Raw genomic sequence first — 10,096 nt, 5'->3', positions numbered from 1 at the left:
AAAAAAAAAAAAAAAAAAAGGACAGACTAGGGATTTAGCTCAGTGGTTCCGGCGCCTGCCTCCCAAGTGCAAAGGACCCGAGTTCAATCCCAGTACCAAAAATAATAATAATAATTTAAAAAATAATATATATATGCATACATATTATATAATGCACATACACAAATATGCACAGGGGCCATTCCTAAGAACATTGCTTACAACAGCAAAACCTAGAAACATATGCCTATCATTTGGAGGCTAAATAAATTACAGTATAAGCATACAACAGGACGTTCTGTAGCTATTAAAGAGAACATGGCAGCTAACTGATTGGGTATACTTATGTAGTAAGACAGGAATTACACATACATGTATATGAACAGAGTATTTCTGGAAGGATAAAGAAATGATTGCTCATAGCAGTTGCAGAGGTAGAGTACTGGCTGAATTGTTTACACATGGACATGTCACCTATTCTTCAGAAACATTTTTAAAGAAAATTCTTGAAACTATGAACCAATGAATAAAGAAAAACCTCACCTCATGCTCTATTCCAAACAAGCATTTGGGGCTTTGTAATTTTTCCTGCTTTGCCTGAAAGTTTTTTTTGTGGAAACAGCCACATCCAGGTGAACAATCAGTACAGCATGTATGAGGTGTGTAATTACCTCAAACCGTTTATAATCAATTATACCAGCAACTCCACTGACATTCATGCACCTTGGACTGTAGACCTTAGGCTGGACTGTTTGGGGCCACTTGCAATAGCTCAGCTGTAAATCTACATTTAAATTTTCTTCAATCAACCTGTTTTTGCCAAGATAGGATGCAACATTAGCTGGATTCCAGTAAGGAAGGCAAGGGACAGGGTGAGATTATATGTCAAAGCAAGTTCTATAAATACAGCTTCTGGCCTAGTATCTCAAAAAGGAATCAAAACAGCTTCCAGCTTAAACAGAAAAATCCTAGTCATGCAATATCTTCCTTGACAGCTCTGGGGAACAGAAGAAGCATCTGGAATCTTGTTTCTGGGCTGTATCTGGTCCGTCCCCGTCCCCTGTCCCCCATTTCCGTCTCACTGGGAGGCCTCACCGCCAACTGCACACAGACTTTCTCATGCAAGTCAGCATTGCTGCCTCTACCCTTCTCTTCCCTACTCCACCGATCCCTGCTCTCTCAGCATGCTCAGCCCCCCAAGCTGACAACACACAGCAGCCCTTCCCCAACGCCGAGCATGTAACTTCCATCCGCTCCTAACTCCTGTCCAAGCAGCCAAGAACCCTGCCTGTACCATCTGCCCCAGCCTCACCCCACACACATGGGCACTGAAGCAGGATGCTTCCATATGGCCGGCCATGTCTCAGGAGGTTTGTCTTGTTCTGTTGAAAGCAGGAAATATCATGCAATCTCTTTATGTTCTTAATATTTTAATTCTAACATAGCTAAAAATGACTCCAAGTGGAGACACTGAGACAGGTTATATGTCACAAAATACAAAAATTACCTCTCTGGGCTCAGCAGTTCCGCGGCCTGCCTCGTGAGTGTAAGGTCCCAAGTTCAATCCCCAGCATCCCCCAAAAAAGCTGTGGGCCGGGGAATCAACTTAGTGGTTCCAGCAGCTGCTTCGCAAACACAAGGACCCAAGTTCGATCCCCAGTACAAACAACAACAACAACAAAAAACCCAAAAACAAAGCAAAAAAATATTACCTCTCTAATTCAGCCAATTAGGAAGTATGCTCAGCATAGCCAGATTCACCCACAAGGATACACAGCCTAAGGAAAAATTCAAAATATCATGTTTTCAAAACGTGACCTTAATTATCATGCTTTTGTCACTCTCCAATTGTGTCCCTAAAAGAACTTCTCCTATTTAAATACCCACTTAAGCCAGACATGGTGGAGCACTGCTTGCAATCCCAGCACTCTGGAGGCTAAGGCAGGAGGATCGCCAGGAATTTGAGGCAGACCTGGACTTCAGTCAGTGAGTTTAAGGCCAGCCTACACTACATAGTGAGAGACCCTGTTTCAAAGATTACCCACTTAAATAATCACCCCATATTGCTTTAAAATTACTCCTTAAAAAACAAACTACTGGGCTGGGATTTGGCTCCGTGGTTCTGCCACCTGCCTCGCAAGTGCAAGGGCCCAAGTTCAATCCCCAGTATCAAAAACAAACAAACAAACAAATAAATAGAAAATTTAAAAAACTACTTTACAAAATTAAGACTTGTCAGCACTTTTTTTAAACAAAAAAAAAAGTCATGATGAGATCACTACTTATAGGCTAAATAATTTCAGTAGAGGGTAGCAGGAAGGTTCTATCACATCATGGACACTGTGATTACGTGGCACAAAAATACGATTTAGACAGGGAATTAGGAACCAAAAATCCGGCACCACTTTCCCATGGCTGTATGCTGTCTCACATTCTGTTTCCAGTGCTCTCTACTGAGTACCTAGCCCACCAGTCATTCCCCACCACGACTCCTCTAAATGGAGTCTTGCCATGTGGCCCAGGCCAAGCTCCCACTCAAAATCCCAGCTCAGCCCTGGGTGGGAGTGGCCGGGTCACAGCTGTGTGCCACCTTGCCCAGCACCATCGTTCTACTGTTAGCTGCTATCCTCGCGTAGACTGGGGCTCACAGTTCAAGCAAATCGCGAGCTCTCCCTTCCCATGCTCACCCAGATGTGGGATTCAACTTGGGAGTGGCTAAAATTAATTCTGCTTTTGGGGTCTTCAGTAAACTGGCTGGTACCACCAGCACAGATGCACTAGCAACTTTTGGGAGACTCACAAACCTATTTGGCTTGTTCTTTTTGTTTTGTTTTGTTTTGGTTTTTTGAGACAGGGTTTCATTATGTAGCTGAGACTGACCTGGAACTCACTATGTAGCCCAGGCTGGTCTCGAACTCACAGCTATCCTCCTGCCTCAGCCTCCCAAGTGCTGGGATTACAGGTGTGCACCACTATGTCCGGCTTGGCTTGTTCTTGTAAAAACCATCTATAATGGCTGGGGATTTGGCTCAGTGGTTCCGCTGCCTGCCTCGCAAGCACAAGGACCCAAGTTTGATCCCCCATACCAAACAAAACAAACAAACAAAAAAACCATCTATAAAATAATTTGTCAACCAGGCGTGGTGGCACATCCCATGTAATCCTAGGACTCAGGAAGCTGAGCAGAGGATCACTGTGAGGAGTTCAAGGCCAGCCTGGGCTACACAGCAAGACACTGTTTCAAAAAAAACCACACGAGAATTAGCATAGCTAATGAAGATCTACAAAATCATAGTCTTTTTCATACGGAAATCCTGAAATGAAACTTGGAATGACTGGTTATTCAATAATCCCAAATAGTATGCTTATAAAATTAACAAATATTTACTGCCATGTCTATGACAGATCTCACTTGAGTCTTACCTCTGCTTTCTAGTCCCAGTTTTGCCACTCACTAGCCAGATAACTGGGCAAATCCTTAAAACTTCTTCATGTGCCGGGGATTTGGCTCAGTGGTTCCACTGCCTGCCTCACAAACCTAAGGGTCCGAGTTCAATCCCCAGTACCGAAAAACAAACAAACAAACAAACAAAAACTTCTTTATACTTTTTCCTCATTTAAAAAACAGCTACAAGGGTAGGCCGGAGAGGGAAAGTAAAAAGAATTAAGATGTGTTATATACATGTACCAACTCTTCCACATTGAATGTAATCATTATGTACTACAAATATACACATCAAAAACCAAAAACCAGCTACAGAAACCCAGTCTACCTTATAGAATGTTTTTCAGGTTAAGGGATTTGCATGTTTCTAGAGCATTTTGAACACTGCCTATCATGCAGAAAGTGCTTGACAAATACTCACTATTCTTGTCATTCCAGGCACTAAGCTTGGGGCCCAAGGAGGAGAGGGTGAGTTCCTCAAAAATATTCTCTTTTCCTATTTTCTTGCACAGTACTGAGGATTGCACCCAGAGCTTTTGCGCTAAGCTACATCCCTAGCCCTTTTTTATATTGAGAGGGTCTTTGTAAGTTGCTAAATTCCCCAGGCTGGCCTTGAACTTGCCATCTTCCTGCTTTAGCCTCCCACAGTGCTGGGACCACAACAATGTGCCATATCCATATCCAGCAAGTTTTTATCACTTCAAAACAGGGCACCTGAGGTGATGCGGAATATTTTCTATCAGAGGAGGGTAAAGGAGTAGCCAAGAAGGCAGGGGCAAGCTGACAGATAACCCTCCAGCTGGGCCTATCAGGGTCCAGCACAAATATCAAGTGCTCTTCCTTAGGGAATACAGAACCACTTGGTAAAGAAAGTATTTACTTACTTATAAACTTTTACTGATTCACTTCAGGACACCAAAAAAGAATTGCAGGAGTTTTCAAAATACACACAATGGAGATAACAAACTAATAAAATGAGGCCAGGGAAATTATAAATTCTAAAAAAGGTCAACAACAAAAAAGCTACAATTTATTTTATTTTGTTGTTGTTTGAGACAGGGTCTCACTATGTAGTTCAGGCTGGCCTTGAATTCATTGCATATTCCAGGCCAACCTAAAACTTGCAGTGATTCTCTGCCTCAACCTTTCAACTTCTGGAATCACCAGCATGCACCACCACACCAGCATTTCCATTTATTTTGATCTTCAGTGGTAGCCCCTATATGGGTGTACAATGATTAATACTAAAAATGGAAAAAATTAGTGTGGCACTAAGACTGACAAGAAGTGAAGCCTGTACTGTATAAATCCTCTCAACCGTTTTAGAAAGTTATCAAGTGTTTAGGACCCATGAGAGACTCAGTACCAGTACCCAGGCCCTACACACACACACATATCCAATGCCAAGAACAGACAAACTGCAGGGATGGGGATTTAGCTCAGTGGCACTGTGCTAGCCTCACAAGCGGAAGGTGCTGAGTTCAATCAATCCTTGGTACTGGAAGGGAAAAAAAAAAGGAATGGACAAACTGCAGAGAGGCTTCTAAGTGACTCAGGGCCACAAGCTGTTGGCCAGGAACCACACAGAACTCTGCAACCAAACATAAGACCCTGAAGAAGATGCCTCGGTGACAGTGTTTTTCCAGCATTTAAAGTCCTCTCTTTTTATCCGCCACAGGTGCAAACATGTGCAGAGAACTGTCTCATCCCCACTCAGCTGACAAGTTCTATTCCCAACTCTGCACGCTTATGACTCACAGGAGGCAGGGGGAGGTGTAGAAGGAAAAGCTGTAAAACAAAGAACTTGACTTTAGACTAAAACTGATCAAGAATGCAAAATTCATTTATTAGAAAATCTAACAACAAACCAAGAAAGTATCCTTTCAGAACATAGTAACAAACCCAGTACCTTGTGAAAATAGCCTGAAATCTGTCAACATGTCATGTCCCCTACTATTCCTTAAATAGACATGACACCAAAAGGCAATGAGGCCTCTGTAAGGCCAGCCTTGAGACAGCACCCAGAGACGGTGCACATGTTACCACAGGCTTGCTGCAGAGCCAAAGACAGTGCATCCTGCAGCTCCCTTCCAGCAAACAGCTGGGACAGCAGCCTCTACTGCATCCTCTTTCAAAAAGATGTACCCTACATCATTTCTTAAGGTTTCCCATCTTTTTGTATTTATATTTTGGTTTTTTTGTTTGTTTGTTTGTTTGTTTTTGAGACAGGGTCTCACTATGTAGTTGAGACTGATCTGGAACTCACTACGTAGCCCAGGTGGGTCTCGAACTCACAGCGATCCTACTGCCTCAACCTCCTGAGTGCTGGATTATAAGTGTGCACCACCACACCTGGCTTGTATTTATATTCTGTCAGGAAATTTGTCTGCCAGGAAAGTCAGTTCCATCCCTAAAAGTGGATCTTTGTGACCTATTTTACAAATGAGGGAGGCAGCCAGGAATGGTGGTACAAGCCTGTGACCCCAGCACTTTGGAGGCGGAGGCAGGAGGGAGGATCATCCTGAATTTAAGGCCACCCTGGGCTACACAGTGAATTCAAGGCCAGCCTGAACTACATAGCAAAACTCTACCATTAAAAGAGCGGGGGGGGGGGGGCCACTACTTCAATGAGGGTGCTTCTTAAGGAAGCCAAAGACCATTTGTGACACTAAATATCAGTCTACACCCTATCCTCCAAAGTGTTATTTTGTTCAAATTACACAAATCTCGCTCTTCACCCCATCCCTGAGATTGTCAAACAATGTCTACAATTTGTAATTGACTGGCTGAAACAAACTCAAACAGAAAGACAAGCAGGTCATCTCTTTCTCTGGAAAATCTGTGTCCTCCACAGACATATACATAAACAGATGGGTGCACGTAAGACACAAACAGCAAGCAATGCTGAGTCCTGAACAGGTCAGAGGCAGCATGGGTGCACAGGGCAGCTTCTGGCCTCCACAGTCGGCCTTTCCTGCTGTTGCTGCACAGACATACAAAGTTGCAAAGTCGAACAACAGCTTCAGCAGAACAGACTCTATTTCATGCTCAGAGAGTAGGAGCAGGAATCTGAACAGCTTTCCCCATACATGGTGCTGAAAGGGCCTATTAGTGAGAACCCAATTAGCTCACACACATGCACTCTGTTCACAGGCTCCAGATGGAAAACAGAATCACACAGGCTGGTACTTGAAGGAAGCAAAGTCTAGGAGAGTCTATTTCAGTCAAGGGACTTCCCAATAATTTCAGTCACTTACACCAAGGATTCCTCAGCCACAGGAAATAAGAAAGTCTGCAAAAAATAACCAGCTCAGACTCTTACTAGATCAGCAATAGCCATGAGGCTCAATCTGTCATTCAAATACTAAAATTTTGATGTCCAAAAAAGGTTATTCCTCATTTGTGTGAATAATTCTAACCTTCATTTGCCTTTTACTGCTTCTAGAAGGAAGGTCTTGTTCTAACTCTCAAGACTCTTTTGGGGTCTGGCTTTTTTTTTTTTAACGTGGTACTGGGGCTCAAACTCAGGACCTTGTGCTTATGAGACCGGTGCAGTGTCACTGAGCTAAATCCCCAGCCCCTTGGGGTCTGTTTTTTTCCCTCTGGACATCACAAGTTAAAATAAATTATAACTTTTAAAATACACTTCCCAATGTGTCAGCTTATATAATCAGAAGCAAAGATTAAGTTCCAAAAAATCATTTTACTCAGACCAATACATTCAGATTCACCTCAATGAGAAATATGCAAAAGCTTAATTTCTGACCAGAATGGACTCTTCAAAGGTAAGAATCAGCTGATTGAGCTGAGCTGGGCAAGGTGGCACCTGTCTGTAATCCCAGCACTCAGGAGGCTGAGGCAGGAGCATTGCTGTGAGCTCAAGACCAGCCTGGGCTACATAGTGAGTTCCAGGTCAGTCTCAACTATATAGTGAGACTCTGTCTCAGACAAACAAACAATCAGTTGACTTGGCTCAATAGATTCTGTTTTTCAGATTTTACTGGATTAACCAACTATACTCAGTGTGTACTGCTTACGTATTAACTCAGTATCATAGGCACTGCAGTATAAACAAAAACCATAGCCAGGGATTTAGCTCAGTGGTTCCACTGCCTGCTTCTCAAGTGCAAGGTCCTGATAAAAAAAAAAAAAAAAAAAAAAAAAAAAAAAAAAAAAAAAAAAACCATATTATCACTGACCTCCAACACCTATACTCTAGTTCCTGGATAAGATTAACACTCTGATTAATAAAGGCTGATAGTGCAGGGTGAGTGGTAAAATGTGAGGAACAAACTAGCACTATTATTCACATTGAGAGACAGAGACGACACGGACTAGAGCCTCCTCCACTGTCCTACCCAGTGCACTCCCACCAAGTCTAGCTGTACTGGGCCACATTTCTAAGGTCCCTCCATTTCTCAAGTTCTTTGTAATTTCAACTTAAAATGTTTCATGTAACAATTTTTACCTACCTTAAAATATGTTCAAAAGCTACCCATTCTAACATCTCTCCTACAACACAAATATTCTTCTATTTCAGACATTTCTGCATAGCCTCTTGAATAAATTTTAAACTACTATTTAAAAATTAAGGCTGGGGATTTAGCTCAGTGGTTCCGCTGCCTGCCTCCCAAGCGCAAGGACCCGAGTTTGATCCCCGGTACCCCCCAAAAAAACAAAAAAATAAATAAAATAAAAATTAAAGGGCTGGGGATTTAGCTCAGTGGTTCCACCGCCTGCCTCACAAGCGCAAGGTCCCGAGTTCGATCCCTAGTACCAAAAACAAATAAACAAAAATTGAAAATAAGCCAGGCATGGTGGCTCAGACCTATAATTCTAGAACGCTTAGGAAATTATTAATTTTCAGAGATGTCTTCTAGGTGTAGCTGGTTTTTGGGTTTTGAGTCTGTTGCAAGATCCTACCTCTTCAATTTACTGGGGATGAGAAGTTGCTATTTGGCTAGCCCCTGGTTCTTTGGCACTGGCCTACAGTATTGTTTATGAGCCTTAGGCCATCTCAGCCTTGGCATATCAGGAAGAACAACTAATTAGAACAACTACCTTACCTTGGCTAAAGTAGTTCAATCAGCAGTAAATGACAGGATCAAACACAGCCTAGAAAATGAAAAACTGTGGTAACTATTAATTTGCCACCTATAACTATGTGAACTAGATTTGTAGTTATATAACAAAACCTAAAACAAACCAGAAAATTGTATACAGTAAATATGCCCTCAGTATGGTGATTTTACCCTCAGGGGAGAAAATTTCAAAAAAACGGTTAGGGGAAAATACAGAAAAAAAGAAGAGGAAGAGATTAGAAACAAGGCTGGAGGACAAAGGAAGATAATGCAAACTTTGGGAAATTGGTGAAGAAGACAGGAGGGAAAGAGAAGAAATGAAAACGAGAACAGAACAATAAAAATCTAGAAACAATGTTCACACTTATACAAAAACAAGAACAATTAAAAACAGAAAGAGAGGCCAGGTGTGGTGGTGCATGCCTGTAATCCCAGCACTCGGGAGGCTGAGGCAGGAGGATCGCTGTGAATTCGAGACCAGCCCGGGCTACAGAGTAAAGCTGCTTAGCTCATGGCAACCAGAAAGCAGAGGGAGGGAGGGAGGAAAAAAAAGAGCGAGAGCGAGAGAGAGAGAGAGAGAGAGAGAGAGAGAGAAACAAGTCCACTTTGAGGCACGTCTCTGATGTCACTGCTAGATAAACTGGGCACACAGAGTCCAGATCTGCATGGATTAATCCCAGCAAGCCAGCTCTATGGGTGGGGGATAATCCCAGCAAGCCTGCACCTTTAGTTCTGAAGCTCAAGACTGGTTTCTGGCTGTGAAGCTAGAACCCATTTTGTTCAGCCTGCAACACCGGTGTGGCCTCCTGCTGGCTTGCACTTGGGTTCCTGGACCTCCTGTGCCACAACTGCTCTAGTTCCAAGCTCAGTTCTGCCCTCTCCAAGATGGCTACTGGTCAATCGCCCTCTCCTGGTGGACGTCAGAACCAGAATAACTGTGGTCTACTATGTCTACTGCTCCATTCCACCAATGTTTTCTTCTCCATGGAGGCCTCTGGGGTCCCCAGTAGTCACAGTGCATCTGCAGACACACTACTGTGAGTCAGGGCTCAGGGAGAAGTCACTTGCTGCCTCTTCTGCTTTGAAGTCTCTTTTTGCTCTCCCCATGAGTGGCTTGCAATTTTCACTTCAGATCCTTGCTAGGTCCTGGGAACCCACTTCCCTCCATCTCTTCCTCACATTGCTATATTCCAGAATCTGGACATCAAATCTCAAGAGGCTGTTCCTTTACCATTCACCATTCCTCCATCTTCCTGGAAGTCAGCTTGTAGAGGTTTCAGTCCATAAGTCAGCTGGCTACACAGCAGGGAGGCCTCATGCATGTAATTCTAACACTCTGGGAGGCTAAGGCAGTAGAATGGAGCCCACTCTGGATAATTTAGCAAGACCTCTTTCAAAATGAAATGTTTAATGGGGGTGGGGGTTGCACTGGGGGTATAGCTCACTATGAAGGCCCTGGGTCCAATGCCTAGCGCTGTGGAAACAAATAAATAAATAACCTGTCACATGGGGGACTAGAAATGCTGACACTGATATACTGTAATCCCTGGTTAGAAAGCATGGTTACATCATGCAGTCATCCATGGGGCTC

The 10,096-nt window shown here is 43.2% G+C and overlaps 1 protein-coding gene across 14 annotated transcripts in view; it reads right to left on the bottom strand.

Moving 5' to 3' along the window:
* Positions 1-8,508, bottom strand: part of Celf1 (CUGBP Elav-like family member 1) — a 55,836-nt gene extending 47,328 nt beyond the window's left edge. For 6 of the 14 annotated variants that reach the window (XM_010612403.3, XM_010612399.2, XM_010612401.2 and 3 more), the window contains exon 1: positions 1,692-1,736. The gene's annotated coding sequence lies outside the window, so the exon portion shown is untranslated. Of the gene's footprint in view, positions 1-1,691; positions 1,758-8,490 lie in introns of those variants that run through there. The other 8 variants (XM_010612407.3, XM_010612408.2, XM_033756485.1 and 5 more) reach the window with 6 other exon arrangements.
* Positions 8,509-10,096: the final 1,588 nt, after the last annotated feature.

Source organism: Fukomys damarensis, unplaced genomic scaffold (assembly GCF_012274545.1).
Source record: "Fukomys damarensis isolate Sample0158 unplaced genomic scaffold, DMR_v1.0_HiC HiC_scaffold_27, whole genome shotgun sequence".
Classification (NCBI taxonomy): domain Eukaryota; kingdom Metazoa; phylum Chordata; class Mammalia; order Rodentia; family Bathyergidae; genus Fukomys; species Fukomys damarensis.
This window is presented reverse-complemented; position numbering and strand designations above follow the sequence as displayed.